The sequence below is a fragment of the Vigna angularis genome, chromosome 4 (genome assembly GCF_016808095.1).
Source record: "Vigna angularis cultivar LongXiaoDou No.4 chromosome 4, ASM1680809v1, whole genome shotgun sequence".
NCBI classification, from domain to species: Eukaryota; Viridiplantae; Streptophyta; class Magnoliopsida; order Fabales; family Fabaceae; genus Vigna; species Vigna angularis.
The window spans coordinates 25,964,885-25,982,768 of record NC_068973.1 but is presented as its reverse complement, the minus strand read 5'-3'; positions in this window follow the sequence as shown (position 1 = coordinate 25,982,768).

Here is a 17,884-nt window from a genome sequence, read left to right as displayed (position 1 = left end):
GAGGTTAAGACCAAGAGGTTAAGACTGAGATGTCAAGGCCAACAGGTAGAGACTAAGAGGTTGAGGTTGAGAGGTTGAGGACGAGAGGTTGAGGCCGAGAGGTTGAGGCCAAGAGGTTGAGGTCGAGAGGTAGAGATAAAATGGTTGAGGCTGAGATTTAGTGGCCGAAAGGTTTAGGCCGACGTGGAAAGGCTGAGAGGTTGAGGTTGACAAGGAGAGGCTGAGAGATTGAGGCTGACAAGGAGAGGGCAAGAGGTTATGGCCATTAGGTAAAGGGTGAACAAGGATTAAATGTAGAGGTTGAGAGATTGAGGTTGAATAAGGTTGAGATGTAGAGGCCTAGAGGTCAAGGCCTAGAGATAGAGGTCGCCAACAGGTAAAGGCCAAAAGGTTAAGGTCAAGAGGTTGTGGTTGAGAGGTTGAGGCCAAGAGGTAATGACTAAGGTTTTGAGGCTGACATGTCGATGCCGAAAGGCTGATGCCAAGATGTCGTGGCCAACAGGTTAAGGTTGAGAGGTTGAGGAACATATACATATGCTCATAATGGCACCAAAATAAAACAATAGGCTGAACATACTTAACCCTCAAAGCTCTCTTATAACTTAGAATTTTGACTCTACTTCTTAAAGGCATGTGTATTGCATAAACTTAAAGATCTTGCATCTGTCATACATTCTGCTACTCCCATAAAGTAATAAATGAATTAAGATCAATGTCGTCCACCAATATCATAGATTAAATTCCTTATATACTTGTGAGGTTTGATCTTTTTCGTATCGCTGGATTATAGGAACCTCCTTTGACTATCAATATTGAATATCTTCCTCTATGTGATTTGAGTATTAGTAGAGTGAGAATAATCTCATCAAATCATTGTTTAATACACCTCATAATCAACTCAACATAACTTTCCTCCATAGAAGTCATTATACTCTCATAATAAAAAACAATTCGTACAACACATATCTCATCTTAAACAATTACTCAAAGATACAAACTTAAAAGTCGTACTATGTAAACTCTTTAGATAATTAACTACACAAAAGAAATTTGAATTAATTATCTGAAAACTCTCTAGTAGTCACAAAAGAACATAGATTTATTTTGAGCTATCTATAATCACATGCTAGCACCAAATATTGACTTAAGAAAAAGAAAAAAAATGGAAAACTTACTTTATTCACACTTCTTATCTGATGGTTGTATCACCTTTTATATTAAAAATCTTATGGTGGATTTTAATTCTTAGATATGTCATAAATTTAAAGAGAAAAAAAAGAAGATATAAAATAAATATTTTAAAAAGATGACAATTTTTATAAAATAGAACTTGATAAATTAATTTTTTTTTTTAAACTTTAACCTTTTAATAATAAAATAGTGACGTATCATTTATAAAACTATTCTTAAACTATTTTTAAAATTAAAGAAAACAAATAAATATTTGGATTTTATTACTAACACGTTCTCAATAAATTTGGTCACACTAATTTAAGAACTAATTTTACATCTCATAATTTGTAGATATATTGTAATAACTTTAATAAATTTTTCACTTTAAGAAAATCTCATTAAAGTTTATTTAAAAAAAAAACATGTTAAAATAGTACTGGTGGAATGGACCTGTAAAAATGTTGTCCATCTCAGTATCATTCCGAAAAGTGATTTTCTAAATAAGTGGAAATGAGTTCACATGTCTTGGACAAATTAATCCCATAAATATCATCTGCACCGACTCATATGACTTTGATCTTCGGAGTTAACGAGGGGATTCTAAAATTCCAAAACTTCAATAATTCAATAATTCAATAATTCAAGTCAAAGTCTTTTGTATGCTTCCTAAAATTCATGTGCAAAGTTATAATCATAGATTAAATGTCACACTTGTAACACTTTAATTATAAGTCCGACATCAGATATGTCAAAACATGTAAAGGACACTATACATTGTATTCACATCAAATTTAATTCCTTTTGAAAATGTATTTTCTTTTATGAACTTTAAGAAGTAATTACTTTCCTAAAAATACATTTTGCACTTATCCTCCAAAAGATCTACTGATTAATAATTCTAGTTCTTCTTTTAGTTTTAAGAAACACGTTGATGTATTTATGTTTTTTAATAAAAGAATATTCCTAATATAAACATGCATTTCTTTGCTTTTAATAAATGATAATTAATCTTTTCACAAATTCAACTTACAAACTTAAGTTTGCATCTACTTTTATAATATATATATATATATATATATATATATATATATATATATATATATATATATATATATATATATATATATATATATATTTTAATTAATATGAAATATGTAATAATGAAAGGGTTCTTAAATGTAATACGATAAAAATATATTATTTGAATAAATAATGATACAATATCTATTCTTCTAGACAACTTTGGTATATACATTTATATTTTTAAATTAAAATAATTATTTATATATATACATATTTCAAATTTAACTAATTTTTTAATATTACTGCCTTTTTCGATTTAATAAATTTTCTATATTAAATGACTATTCAAAGTAAAAAAATTTCGATAAAATGAATAAAAGCTATCTATATAAAAAATACATATGTTTGTAACATATGTATATATATAATAATAATAGTAAAATGTAAATTTTAATCACGCACGCGTACAAACGCATACACACAAAACACACACAAATTTATTTTTATTTTTTAATTTTAAATTTTAATCTTTATAATTTTTATTTAATTATAGTCAATATAATATTTCCAAATAAAATATAAAAAATAGGTATTATTTTATTAAAGTATAAGAAAAGTAGATGTAATGTATTAAAATAATAAAAGATATGTTATTTTAAAATATATATTTTTAAAACACAAAAACACAAAAATCATCAAATATATGTTTAAATAAAAAGTAATTCTAATTTTTGTGAAAAAAGTATAAAGTAAAGAATTTGGTGAAAGAGCATTACTAAATATGGAAGGAATGGGTGGTGGTAGGCATGGGTTGTCGTTACGAGGTAACTGGATAATCCGCAACCAACGTCGGCAGAAAACTATTGGCAAACTACCACAAACAATGAACCTCATTCATTTCTGCTTATAATCACATTATTAAGTCAACTGATTTTACAATTACAAAATAATGGAAAAACTATCTAATTCTAAAATTAGATAATCTCTATAAGCTTACTAATTTAACTCTCACTTACTTTTAAGTTAAATTCTTAAAATAACATAAAATAAAAATTAATAGATTTAAATAAATGTGTATGTTATTATTATAATTATGGTTAACATTATAATTATAACAATAATTAAGTTTTATTATTAGTGTTATAAAATTACGTTATTGTATATAAAATTAAAAATTTACAATTTATAAAATCATATTAAATTATAATAAAATTCAAAAAGATATTATTATTATTATAATAGTTATTATTAATATTGAATTTAAGATGAATTTAAATAACACACTTAACTAATCAATATAAATCTAATAAGATAAACAAAATCATTCCAACATAGATCATTTCATAGAAAACATTCTTCAATATTCATGAATCAAATATTATTTCTTTCCACTAGACTAAAACATATGTAAATTTTATGTCAAAATTGCATGTTGCGAAAACTTTTTATGTTAGCCAATTTTTTCTTCCCCTATCGACAAGTGGAACCTTAACATTTATACTAGTTTCATTTATTGTACCTAAGGAATATTAACGAGTAAAAAAGATACATTAATAACATGTAAAACAATCCTAAAGTAGTAATGTAGTGTGAAATATGTTATCTTAAAGTAAGGATAAAATCATTTGTTGTTTAAAACATGAGGATGCACGTCACTCCGAGAGGGTTAAATTAAGAATTCTACCTTTAACATCAAAATAACATTCAACACGTTATGAAAGTGTCGAAAAAGTTATCTCTAGACCAATAGAAAAATAATCATACACTTCTATTCTTCATATTATGTCTAAGAAATATAGCTACTTTTTTCTCCACAATTAATTGGAAAACATCTTTAACAAATCCATTTGCCATTAATTGTTCGCGTAAGGTAATGAAAGCCTGATAACCCATTTAAATAATGTCTCCAGATTGTTCAAAATGTACTAAGTATGACAACAATTCTTGTCTATGACGCTCTTTTTAAGGGAAAAACTCCACAACATTTGGAGTTAACGTACACAACACATTTGGTAATACAAAGGATTGTGATTATTGCAACTTTGTTACACATTTTTAATTGTTGTTTTAAATGTTATTAAGACAGGCCCAAAAGTGTTAAAACATAGGCCCAATCTTCTACGGCATTTGTGAGATATAATATCTCCAGACAAGTCACTGCCTCGTGGCAGTATTCATTAAGAAAAGAAAGAGAGAGAAAGCACGCATGTTCTGGAAGCTTGGAGAAAAGGAATGCAAAGCTCTTAGATGTGGCATGATCATGGTTACGGGAAGAAGGAAGAAGAGCGGATCAAAACAAGAGCTTCAGAGAAGGTAAGAGCAAAACTTGAACCTTTATTTCTTTGTTATAGAATATGTTTCATTAAAATTTGAAAGGGGAAAACCTTAACCTTATATAGGTTAGGGAAAAAGGGGAAAAGGAAAAAACCAAACCGATTACTACTGCAAAGCAGTAATCCTAACTGAAACCTAACTGAAATAACAAACTTCAACATCCTCCCCTTAAGCTGGATTGTGTATGTTCATCGATCCAAGCTTAGGAACGATAACCTGGAATCGCACACGGTGAGGGAGCTTCGTGAAGATGTCCGCGAGTTGTTCATTGGAGCAAATAGGTAGAAGATGTAGGAGATTCGCTTGAATCTTCTCACGAACAACGTGACAGTCGAGTTCGATGTGTTTAGTTCTTTCGTGAAAGCTCTGATTGTGAGCAATATGTCTAGCAGACTTATTGTCACAATAAAGCGCAGCAGTAGTAGTGGTCTCAATATTGAGATCTTGTAGGATGTAGTGAATCCATTGAATCTCACAAACTGTGGCAGCTAGGGCACGATATTCTGCTTCGGTAGAAGACTTAGACACAATACTCTTCTTCTTACTCTTCCATGATATAAGAGAGGATCCGAGGAAGATACAAAATCCAGTAGTGGATATCCTAGTGTTAGGGCAAGTTGCCTAGTCTGAGTCATTGAAAGCCTTTATTTGGATATGAGAATCAACAACAAAGAAAAGACCTTGTGAAGGGCTTGATTTAATGTATCTTAGCATATGCTGCAAAGCCTGATAGTGATAATTAGTAGGAGCTTGAACAAATTGACTAAGAAGATTAACAGAAAAATATAGATCAAGTCTAGTATTAGTGAGATAAAGCAACTTCCCTATAATTCTATGTCTTGTACAAAGAGCTAGTGTCACTTAGAAATGGAGTAGTGCAGGGCTTGCATCCTAGCATTTCTGTCTCTTCAAGAGTATCAAGTGCATTTTCCTTTGACATAGGTGTATCCCCCTCTTAGACCTGGCTACTTCAAAGCCTAAAAAGTATTTTAGCTCCCCTAGGTTTTTGATCCGAAAGGCATGATGAAGAAGACTTTTAATGTGTTCTATTTCGGTAATAGAGTCTCCTGCCAGAATAATATCATCTACATACACAAGGAGAGCAGTGAAATTTGTGGATGTTTTATGAATAAAAAGAGAATGATCAGATTTAGATTGAATGTAACCAACAGAGAGAAGAAAGGATGATAGTTTATCAAACCATTATCTGCTGGCCTGCTTCAGCCCATATAGGGATTTAGTTAGCCTACAAACCTGACCTTTTGTATGAATGTTCAGCCCTGGTGGTGGCTCCATATATACCTCTTCATTTAGGTCTCCATGTAGAAAGGCATTATCAACATCATTTTGATGTAGATGCCAATTTCTTGAGGCAGCAATGGCAAGAAGAATTCTGACAGTGGTTAGTTTAGCCACAGGGGAAAAAGTGTCCAAAAAATCTATACCTTCTTGTTGTGTATAGCCCTTAGCAACTAAACAGGCTTTGTACCTCTCTATGGTGCCATCAACTTTGTGTTTGATCTTGTACACCCATTTGCATCCAATGGAATTTTTTCCAGGAGGAAGTTGAGTTAAGTACCAAGTCTCATTGTCCTGCAAAGCTTTTAGTTCTCTTTGCATTGCAGTTACCCATTCACTATTGTCTTTTGCCTCATTATAGGATTTTTTATCATTGTTGGCAGATATGGCCAAGGTGTACTTTAGATGTTTTTCCAATAAAGAGTTATAAGAAAAAACATTGGAAATAGGATATGGAGTCTTGTAGCTATTTTTTGCATGAAGATAACTGGATGAGGAATGATTAATCTGATGTATGTAGTCATTTAGATATCCAGGAACCTTTTTAACTCTGTCGATTTTCTGGAATTGTGATCTTCTCTATCATTAGTGTGATCTGGACCAGTGTCTTCATTGTTATAAGGCCTCTGTTCTGTATCTCCATTCACCTCAAAATTATGAACTTCATCACAGTTTTGACCATACCAAAAAATATTAGGTAAAACATTGTCAATCTCTTTCTCATTATGGTTGTTCTCATTATCCTGTGCATCCTTGTAGGGGAAAATATTTTCATAGAAAATAACATTTCTGCTTAAAAATATCTCCCTAGTATTAACATCTAGTATAACATATCCTTTAACACCATTTTTATAACCTAAGAAAACACCTTTCCTTGCCCTAGAATCAAGTTTATGTTTGTTGTGTTCTAAAGTGGAAGCAAAACATAGGCAACCAAAGGTTTTTAAATTCAAATAAGTGGGAGGATTGTGATATATTAAATCATAAGGAGTCTTACCATTTAGAACAGATGTGGGTAATCTATTTATCAAATAAATGACATGAGATATAGCATAAGACCAATAGGCAGTAGGTATATTGGATTGAAAAAGAAGGCTACGAGTTTTATCTAGAATATGTTGGTGTTTACGTTCAACAATAGAATTTTGTTGGGGAGTCTCAACACAACTTTTTTGATGTTCAATACCATAGGAATCATACATAGCAGGGACGTTATCCGAAAAACTCCTGGTCTAAACCGAACAGTGATAAAAGTTCTAAACGAACTGTCACTCTCGTAAACAAACATAGGGACGTTATCCGAAAAACTCCTGGTCCAAACCGAGCGATGATAAAAGTTCTAAACAAACTGTCACTCTCGTAAACAAAACCCAGGGATGTTATTCGAAAAAATCCTGGTCCAAACCGAGGGGTGATAAAAGTTCTCAACGAACTGTCACTCTCGTAAACAAAACCCAGGAACGTTATCCGAAAAACTCCTGGTCTAAAGCCGAGAGGTAAAGCCTTCTCACTAGGAAAACAACAAAGCCACGTCAGAAAATGTTAGTCTCTCGGTCCTACAAATCCCTACCGAAACAATATCTAATCAACAAAAATGAGGTAACCCAGAGGAGGAGAACCCTACAAATACAAACTCAGTTCGAATTTCTCACACATTTGGTATTTCTACTAAGATTGGGAAGGTGGGGGATTCAATAAAACTATCCAAAAAATCTCAAATTGTAAAACCCTAAACCCATCACTCACTTGACAAAAAAAATACCCATTTCGCGAAGGGTTTATGCTTCCTTCCCCAAATTAGGGTTTGCGTGCGCTTCTTTCTGGTTTGTGAAGGTGGCTGGTTCAGTTTCGTCAACCTCGTTTCTGACGTGATCCTCGTTGTTGCCAGAGCACAGTTGATGTAGTCATTTTTGTCATATCAACACTGATCCAATGGAAATAAATATATTGGCTTATTTTTTTGAAAAAATACAGGAACTTCATTCAGTAAAAGTTATCTTTGGTACATATAATTCTTAATATATCATGCCAAACGTATAATGTTTAACCTATCCATCAAACACAAAAGGTTGGATAGATGTAAACACTATTTTATATGTGTTTTGTATGATAGACACAAGAGTAATGCATCTGATAATGAGTATACATCATACCTAGTATTCATTCATGTTTTCTAATTATTTTAATATTAATAAAATAATTTTTATAAAATAATGAAGTTGTAAAGGAAACATAATATTATCAAGGCTTAATAGCCTCTTTTGTCCCTAGTTATGCTCGGTTGTGTCAATTTGGTCCCTTGTTTAAAAATAGCGTTTAGTTGGTCCTTATTTAGAAAATTTTTTTCCAACATTATCCCTTCCGTTAAAAAACAATAACAGTGTTAATGGATTGATGATATGTCATTATGAATTGCTAACGTGTCATTTTTAAGTATTGTGCGTGTTGACGTGGTAAGCGATTAAAGGTTGAGGTGGATTATAGAAATTAGGTTATTGAAATTGGGGAAAATCGTAGTTAGGGCACAACCCATTTTGATTTCTGCGAGAGAACAGAGAATCCTTATCGCAGCTCTCGACCTTCGTTCCGAAGGCAGACTCCTCAGACGGTAATAGGGATTTAGTTGAGTGAAGTTTGTTTGGTTATTTGTACGTGCAATTGCAGACATCGTGTTGGTGGGGTTTTTCAAAAAACGGTATGCGAAGATGCGTGTATGTAGCTTTTGTTTTGTTTCGTTGCTTTTGTTGTGATCCCTCCATCACTTTTGCTTTGGGATAGATAAAGTTGTTTATTTATTGTCCCCTTTTAACTGTGCTTTTCCATTAACTGTTTTATTTATTTTGTGGTCTCCCAATGTCGTAGTGGTCCCCCATGAACTATGCAACTCGTTTGTTTATGTTGTCTTTATGCTCCCAATAGAAAGTTCTTTTATTTCATTATGGTCTGTTGTTGGTGTGTTTATGGTTCCCCATACTAGTATTTTGTTTGTAGCGTAGATAACATTTTGGTTAAGCATAAAATAATTGTGAACACTTTTCATATTAGTTTAGATGGCCAACTCAGACATTGAAGTCGTATTTCACCATAGGGGTAAATTTGAGAATAATGGGACATTTAGATACCATTATGGTCAAACCACAACTTTAAAAATTGACCCAGATCGATGGAGTTATTTTGAAATGTTAAGCACTCTTAAGGAGATGGGTTATAGGAATGTAAAGAAGTTGTGGTATTCATTGGGTCGTGGTCCTGTGTTAGAAGATTTTGATGACAAAGGTGCATGTCATCTGGTCAATATTGCTTTGTTGAATGGTCAAGCTCACGTTTATGTTATACACACGGTGTGTGAGCCTCAGTATCTTCTGGAGTTGGAATACTTTGCTGATGTACAGGCAGAGGTAGAGGGTGATGGTGTTTTGGCAGAGGGTCAAGTAGAGCCTCATGTAGAAATTGAGGCAAATGGGGAGGGAGACATTGATGTTGATGTGGATGTAGAGGGTCAGGTAGAGGCAGAGGTTGAGACAGTGGGTGATGTACATGGTAAGGTACGGGCTGAGGTTGAGGGTGATGGATTTCAGGCACACTGTCAAGCAGAGGCTCAAGTAGAGGTTGAGCCAAATGGGGAGGGAGACATTCATGTTGGTGTCAATGTAGAGGGTAAGGTAGAGGCAGAGGCTGAACCAGAGGTTGAGGCAGTGGGTGATGTACAGGTACAGGTAGAGGGAGAGGGTGAGGTAGAGGATGATGGTGTGGACGCACAGGGTCAGGCGGATGTAGAAGCTGATGAGTATGATGTTAGAAGTTGGAATGCGTCCGAAGAGGATGAGTTCACTGACCATGGAGATGAAGTGGAATTTGATATATTTGAAGCTACTAACCAAGTACAAATTGGTGGACCTAGGGGTTTATCTGAAAGTGATTGAGAATCTGAAACTTTGAACAATATTGTGGAAAGTGATAACACAGATGATGATAGAGATGGGTATGAGGATTTTGGGATTTTGTCAATGCCCAAAAGTATGGGACAATATAAATGGGAAGTGGGCATGTACTTCCCTCAAAAAAAGGATTTTACAGAAGCAATAAGAACGTATGGTGTAGAGAATGGTAGGAAATTAAAAGTTTATAAAATGGACAAAAAAGAGTTCGTGTTAAATGTTCTGGGGCAAAAGGAAAATGTTCATGGTATGCATATTGTGCATATAAGGCAGCTCAGAATACATGGCAGTTAAGGAAGATTATAGACAGGCACACATGAAGTAGAGAATTTAACATCCGTTTAATGACTTCAAAATGGTTGAGTGGGAGGTTAGAGAAAACCATGAAGGAGAATCCCAATATTAATCTGTATAACCTACAAAACAAAGTTTCTAAGAAGTGGAACATTGGTGTTTCTCGGTCTACAACGTGTAGGACAAAAACAATGGTTTTTAAACAAATAGAAGGTAATTTTAAGGAACAATATAAAAGACTGTATGATTATGCAAATGAGTTGCTTCAGTCAAATCCTGGTTCTACTATCAAACTTAATGTTGAACCTAATGACGACACTCCAATATTCAAGATGAACATCGAAAAATGCACTTTTGATATCAATTAACGTCCAAAATTGTTATTTCCAACTTCAATTAACGTCCAAAATGACCAATTCTAACGTTAAAAGTTACTCAAGTCCTCGACTTAAACTTATGATATATTTTCCCATAAAGGAAATTGAGGAGTATGATCAGAATAAAAGAGCAATTTTTTTTATAGTATTTTTGAACGAGGAGGTATAAATGACAAATAAAAGACTATATTGAATATCATTTAAAGATACCCAACCAACTTCTGAATCGTGTTTCAGTTGATAAAAATATATAAACTTATGAGTCGAAAAATGTTGTAGAGGTAGATTTCTCTTCATTTTTTACCAACAACTCAATAACAAATCATTAGAACTATCAACTCCACTCCCTCAAACCCTGCCTTTTTCACCTCAAAAGAATAACATTCTCTTTCCTATAATAACACTAAGTAATTAGTAATAATCCATCTTATTTTTAATTATTTTCGTGCTTCTTCTATTTTTCTTTTCTCTCTTTTAACAAATTATCAAACGCATCTCTAAAATAGAAAAATGAATATAAATTTTATTAATATGAGTTGTATAACATTGAATATAATTTCTTACATAAATGTTTTTCAAAATTTAAAAAATTATATCTATGGAACTAATATATATTTTTTATTAATAAAAAAATGATGTAATTTTTTCCATTGAAGATGCTTTGCATAGGTTGTCTTGGTCTTTTTGTGCATTCTGGGGCACATACTACTGACAAACATGTGCATGGTCCAGAGAAGATGCTCTACTATATTCACGAATGGATCATGGGTTAGTTTGAGCTGCTCTGCAATTTGCCATCATCGTGTAAAATTGTCCAACTCTGCTTCATTTTCTTGGGACCGGTCCACTCTTGAGAACATCGAAGATGGAAGATGGAAGATGGAAGATCTGCCTCCATATTTAAATAGATCTCATCCACGTGCCCTTTGTCCTTCCAAATTAATGGTTTTTAAAAGGAAACAACATTAGTTTCACCCGTGATACACAAGTTACTAGTACTTATTATAGTTTTTAAATACTTTATATGTTTATTAAACTATTAAAATGAATTAAGAATATATTTTATTAAACATATATAAAAATATTATATAATTATTGTTTTGGATATGAGCCTAAATTGTGATAAGTCATCTAAGTTATGAAAATTGTTCTGGTTGAACTTGTCTTTTAAACAGTTTGAAAGACATCTGCATAAATATTTTATTATCAAAATCAGTTCAACATTGATAATTAAAAATTAATGACATAATAAATATAAATCATCTATGTTTTCATCTCGTAATTTTATTTATAGATTTTAGGTGAAATCTAATTATTGTCAAATATGTTCTTCCTTTAAATTATTTAATATTATGGTTAACGTAATATGATTAGTGATTAACTTATTTATTTGGTAACTACTCAAAATTAGAATAACTCGTTAAACTATCCGATTTATGATGGACCGTATAGTAGGTGACTTACCAAACGGTGATAAAATATAATTATATTTTTAATATAATTATATAGTTCTTTTTACAGTATCCAAGATTCTACGCTCTGAGAGAGGTCAATTCTACGATACCAAAGAGGTCTACTCAATTAATAGTACAATAAACGTTAGCCTCTCTTTGCTTTCCTCCTTCCATGGCTACAAATTCTATCACCGTACAATCTCATCACTGTTACACATGTGACATTATAGGACTTCATTTTATACAATATATATATATATATATATATATATATATATATATATATATATATATATATATATATATATATCATTATGTAATATTTATCATAACACCTATATTTTAATAATGTTTTATTTATATTCTGTTTCAAGATTTATTATAAAACTTTTTAGTTTCATGATTTACAATTTTATTAAACTTTAGAAATTTAAAATTTGTATTACGTGACTTATAAAAAACAAAATATACAATATAATACTATAAAAATATTATATTATATATCATTCAATTATTTTTTAAATATGTAAATAAAATAGTCGGTTAATTCATTCCCATAAAAAAAGTTATCTCCTTAACTATTGTTCTTATTATATTATCTCTAAAATGAATAAACAGAAACTATCAGTTTTTAGATTTATATAAAAAAAAAATTGATAAAGAAAGGAGGAGCTCTATTCGATCAATTTTGTGAACTGGTAATTTAAGTTTATTATTCTAAAGAATTTTCTATGGGAAGAATTTATGGATTCGAATGTCTTTTCAAACTAGATTTTGTACATGGTAATGTTGTACAAGAAAATATATAAGGGAACTAAAGTTTGAGTAAAAATATTTTTGTTTGAGAAAAGGAACTGCCAAAATCCAGGCTAAGGAAGTTGCATTTAAATAAAATAATAAATAGGATGTATTATATATTTTTGTTGTGAATATTGTAAACTTATATGTTTGATAAGATCTTACTTTTCTGTTTTGCTTTCATGCCTAAGTGAATATTTGTTTGTCTGGTAATGTTTTATGAAAATGTTTTTTGTTGGCACAAAAATGGAGGTTTTCTTCATAACCTGTTCGATATGAGTCAGAAGAATTATTCTCATTCAAGCGAAAGTGTGGTGATATTGATGTCTAGGAAATTATCTAACTTGGTATATTTTGCTCAAATAAAAATCTGTTGCTCAATAACAAATTAATCATATTTGTTGCGTGTGTTTTAATTTTTATCAAGATAAAATTAAAGGATTATTAAAATTAAAGGATTATTGCATAATTATTTACTTTTACTTTAAGGTAAGTGTACCATACGGTCTCCTAGACATCACTAAGCCGACCATCCAGGCCAAACCATCCAAGCTGACTGACCACCCAGGTCGACCATCCATGTCGACCGACTATCCCGGCCAACCACATGGTTAGATTATAAACGATGATAACTCATTAAAACTCTAATGCAGGTTGAGGTGTGATTGGACCGTCATTAGGCCAGCGAAAGGTAAAGACCCATTACCAACTAATATAAATAAAAGTCCTACGTATGACTTTAGGATCACGATGCATAATATATGCATTACTTGTTATGGCTACTACTCGGTTACATTACTAACTTGAGCGTTAGAAGTGTCTTTGACAAGTACCCGCCCACCCGGCTTGGACAAGAAGAAGGGAGAACAAACAACGTAACTTGAAGGACGGAGGACAACTAGGGAGTCTGTCCAGTCTTCAAGACAACCTGTAGTGCTTTGAGCAGCGAATGTCTGGTCTTCAAGACAACCAGGAGTGTTTTGATAAGGGTCCGTTCGATCTTAAAGACAACCTGGAGTGCTTTGAGTAAGGGACTTCAATCCTATACCTGAAACAGTAAACAATGTAAGACTTAGTACAGTTAAAGGTTATAATGAAGTAGATTAGATTGGTAGGATCAATACAACCTTGTAGGTAGAGAGGTTAAGAGTATCATTACACTAGTTAATTACAATATGATCCATACATATATTTAGATGTTAAAATAGGGTTTAATATGTGAATCAACTCCACTCGGTTTGAATTAGATTAGGTTAAAAATACTTATATTTTTTAAATGTGGGTTAAATTAAACTCGATTTACTTAATTATAGGTTAAATAGATTTGAACAGACTTGAATGTGAGTTCATCCGGAAACCCATCAACAAGAACACTTTATTAGCTTTTTTTACCATTTTTTATAAGTTTTTTATTATAATTATTTATAACTCATAATTATATAAATTTACAATTTGATCTTTTTAAATGTTAAAATGATGTTCAATAATGTTGAAATAGATTAAATGTTTAATTAATTTGTTTGTCAAATTACTTACCTTCATAATTTAATTTTCAAGTTTATAATAATATTTGGAAATTTTGGTGAATACTTTGATTTCACTATTATAAAGAAATGAATTGAGTCAATCAACTTTCATTTTACTACAATAAATATATGAAACAAATTTCAAAAACAAAATATTCATAAGTAACCTAATCCAGTAACCTATCAACCTGTGATGTGTTAAACCGAAATTATAAATTTTTGACTCACTAAAAACTGAGTCAGATTGAATTGACTTTTTTTACTCAATCCATTGTGAGCTAACTCATATGTGACTCAAATTGGCTCACTTTGACACTCATATCTACATGTGCCACTAAATGAGTTTATAACTTTTATAAGTTATTTAGATTTGATCATGTGTGATGTGATTGACGTAATAGATATGATGAGATGAATGTGAATTGATGATCATTGTTTTATGATTTTTATATATGTAAAATCTCATTTTAATAGTATAAAAGTACTAAAATAAAATGTTACAAAGATGATAATAAAACAACCAAGTAAAACAAACCTACCATAAAGAAAAGATCTAAACCTGTAGAACCACATAACTACACATTTTCTTCACCCTCACCCCTTGCTAAAGTAACTTAAAAGACATTCTTATCTGCTCTCACCATTAATGTGATCATCATAAACAAGAAAATGACATACAAAACACACAAACACAAAAGCAAGGGTAAGATAATATTGTAAAAGAATCAATTCATGCAATTATAATTCAGCATACAACACATTTTACTTTAAAATCAAACAAGAACCTAAGCATATATACAAGTATTAATTTTGAGCTATGGTGGGTTGTACACTTGTAGTGGTAGAACAACCGGTCCTCCTCAAGTTACCACACAAGATTAGTTTGTTAACCACCTATGCATAAACAACACTAGACCAAACACTAGGACCTCTTGCTACTCCTCACCACATAATCCCCTTCTCTACCGAAGATGGAAAGATTATTGGAGCATTAGGATAACCCCCAAGACCGAGCTTCTTACATCAATACCTACACTACAGGGCACTGCCATGGAATCTCTCCACGAGAGTCGTGGAATTACGTCCATATGCCATCCACGTGATCAATATATACTCATACTCAAACAAGCATCAAAGTACTGATACGGCTCAAATCTAGAAAGGCACAAAGGGAAACAATACACAAACCAAAACTTCATAGATGGCACCCAACGTCAGAATCCTGGCGTTCAGCATTGGCCTGCTCGCCCAGTGAGCAACTCTCTATCGCCCAGCAAGAGTACAAACAAAGATCTTTGCCATCCAAGCGAGAAGTCTCTTCCAGCCTCTAAAACCCATTACCAAAACTCAATAAGCTATCTACTCGCCCAACTAGCCTGCAAAACATTAATTCTGCAGAATTTACACCCCAAAGCTTACGCATTCTAATTCCTACACCTCCACATGTGCCTACAATTCTTCTTTTCTATTCCAAAACTTACATTAAACTAACCCCAATGTTTATAACTGAACTTAAATGTTATTAGCCTCATTTTCTCTCAAGTTTCCAACTCAAACAACTAAACATCATTTTAAGAGCTTAAAAGTTCATTCCTAATTATTCTTAACAGCAATTTGGTGAACTTAACTTCTAAACAAGTCACAAATAGTCCATAAAACAATTTTAAAAGTCAAGATTTTCCATTCCACCCTTAACTCCAAATTTCACTTATCAAAATTCCCATTTAGCAATAAACTATCCTACAAGTCTTACCAATTAACAATTTCTCAATTTTTATCTAAGGACTTATACAAGTTGTTTAAGAACTCCAAAGTTGTTCCTCTAGAAATTCACCTATTGAAATCTCAATTTAGACTAAAAACTAGTCCAACAACAGTCTCCATTTCCTACCTTCAACTCTACTTCAGATTTGTACCTAAATAGAACTTCAAAACAGTAACATCCAAAGTTTACACCATTATAAAATCATAAGCATACGTCAAAATATTCATAAATAGGAAATTATACACTCGTCAATATACAACATTACATAACAAACATTTCAATTAATATCATACTCAACCAAGTATAAATTTTACTACTTATCCAACACTATTTCATGCTTCTCATACAAAATTTAAAGTCAATATTAGCTTCCCTTACCTTTTTGAAGACCATACCATTCTAGAGAATCCTATTCTGCTCAAGAATCTACATACACACATAAACCCACTTCAAGAGAATATTGACCTTATCCACCCTTTGATTATTCAATAAGATGTCTAGCAATATCCATTCTATAACAGCCTATCCAAAAAATACTACTAGAACAACCAAGAGTTAACAACCCAACAACAAACCTAAAAATAATTCTAGAAATAAAATCTAGAGAAAAGTTACCAAAAGAGAAACCCTTTGAACTTTTTCACACAACAAAACTAGGCATGACAAATAAACCTGACCCTATGAGTATTGTCCGGACTCATATTAAATATTTTTTATTCTCACATTTAAATTTAAATATTATTTCTCTTTTTAATGTTTTTATTTATATTTTAATGTTTTCACATGAGAATAGTTAACTATCACTTTAAGTGTTTAACATGCAAAATATTCATTTATTAAAAGTAATATAAAAACCTTTTTTAATTTCTAAAATACGTTTTAATATAATATAATAATTTAATGTCATTATTATGTGTTTTATTTCTTAACCTCAAATATATATTCGGATGTTAAATGATAATAAAATTTTACTATGTGTCTTTAAAATCATTTAATCGATTATGATCATCATTAATTGTATTTATTGATTAATAAATTATAAATAAGAACAAAAGGGGTTATACTACTGAGAGCATTAAAAGCTAAAAATTCACGATGTTTTAATAGCTAAAAATTCATGATGTTTTCGTAGATTTTTTTTTGCATAATTAATTATTTTGTTCTTAGAAGCTCTCAAGAAAAATTTAACCGAGACATAGTTTATCAAAAATATTAATTTTCTATGATCACTTTATTTTAGTTATGAGAAAGTGAGTATTATGCTACATATCTACTAAAAAGTCTATTTATTAAAAAGAAAATTTTTCTTTTGGTAACAATTTTTTTGCCAACTTTTTGACAAGTACACGTGGTGCATATTTATTGATGTTTTTGAATTTTTTTAAAAAGGTGATATTTGTCGTTGAGGGTCTTTTGGGAAGGAAAAAACCTTTTCGCGGTTTCATTGCGTTTTGCTCCTCCTTCCTATCACGAACAACAACATTGCTTCAGCGAATATCCCAGTCTTTCTCGACTATTTCTTTCATTGTCTCTCACCAAATATCTCACTTTCTCTCTATCTCACTCTTCCTCTCTGCATCGACGACAAAGTTGGTCCGCTAAGCAAGGTTCTTACTGACATTTCCCCCTCTTTTCATGTCTATCTATTTTTGTTGGTGTCATTTTCCCCTTCTATCCGTATTGCGATTTTGACCTCCCCCAACATTCCATTCGGCCTCTCCGCCTATATTCGGTTGTCCATCAACGAGTAAAGGTGTGTCCTTTGTCCAAGGTTTATGCTTTTTGCAGTGTGGAGGTTGTTAGTACCTTGAACTCAAGGTTTATGCATGTTGTTACTGATAATGTTTTTGTTAATGTCTGGGTTGTGTAAAGAAAATGGCTTTGGTGAAATCAGTTAGTATTA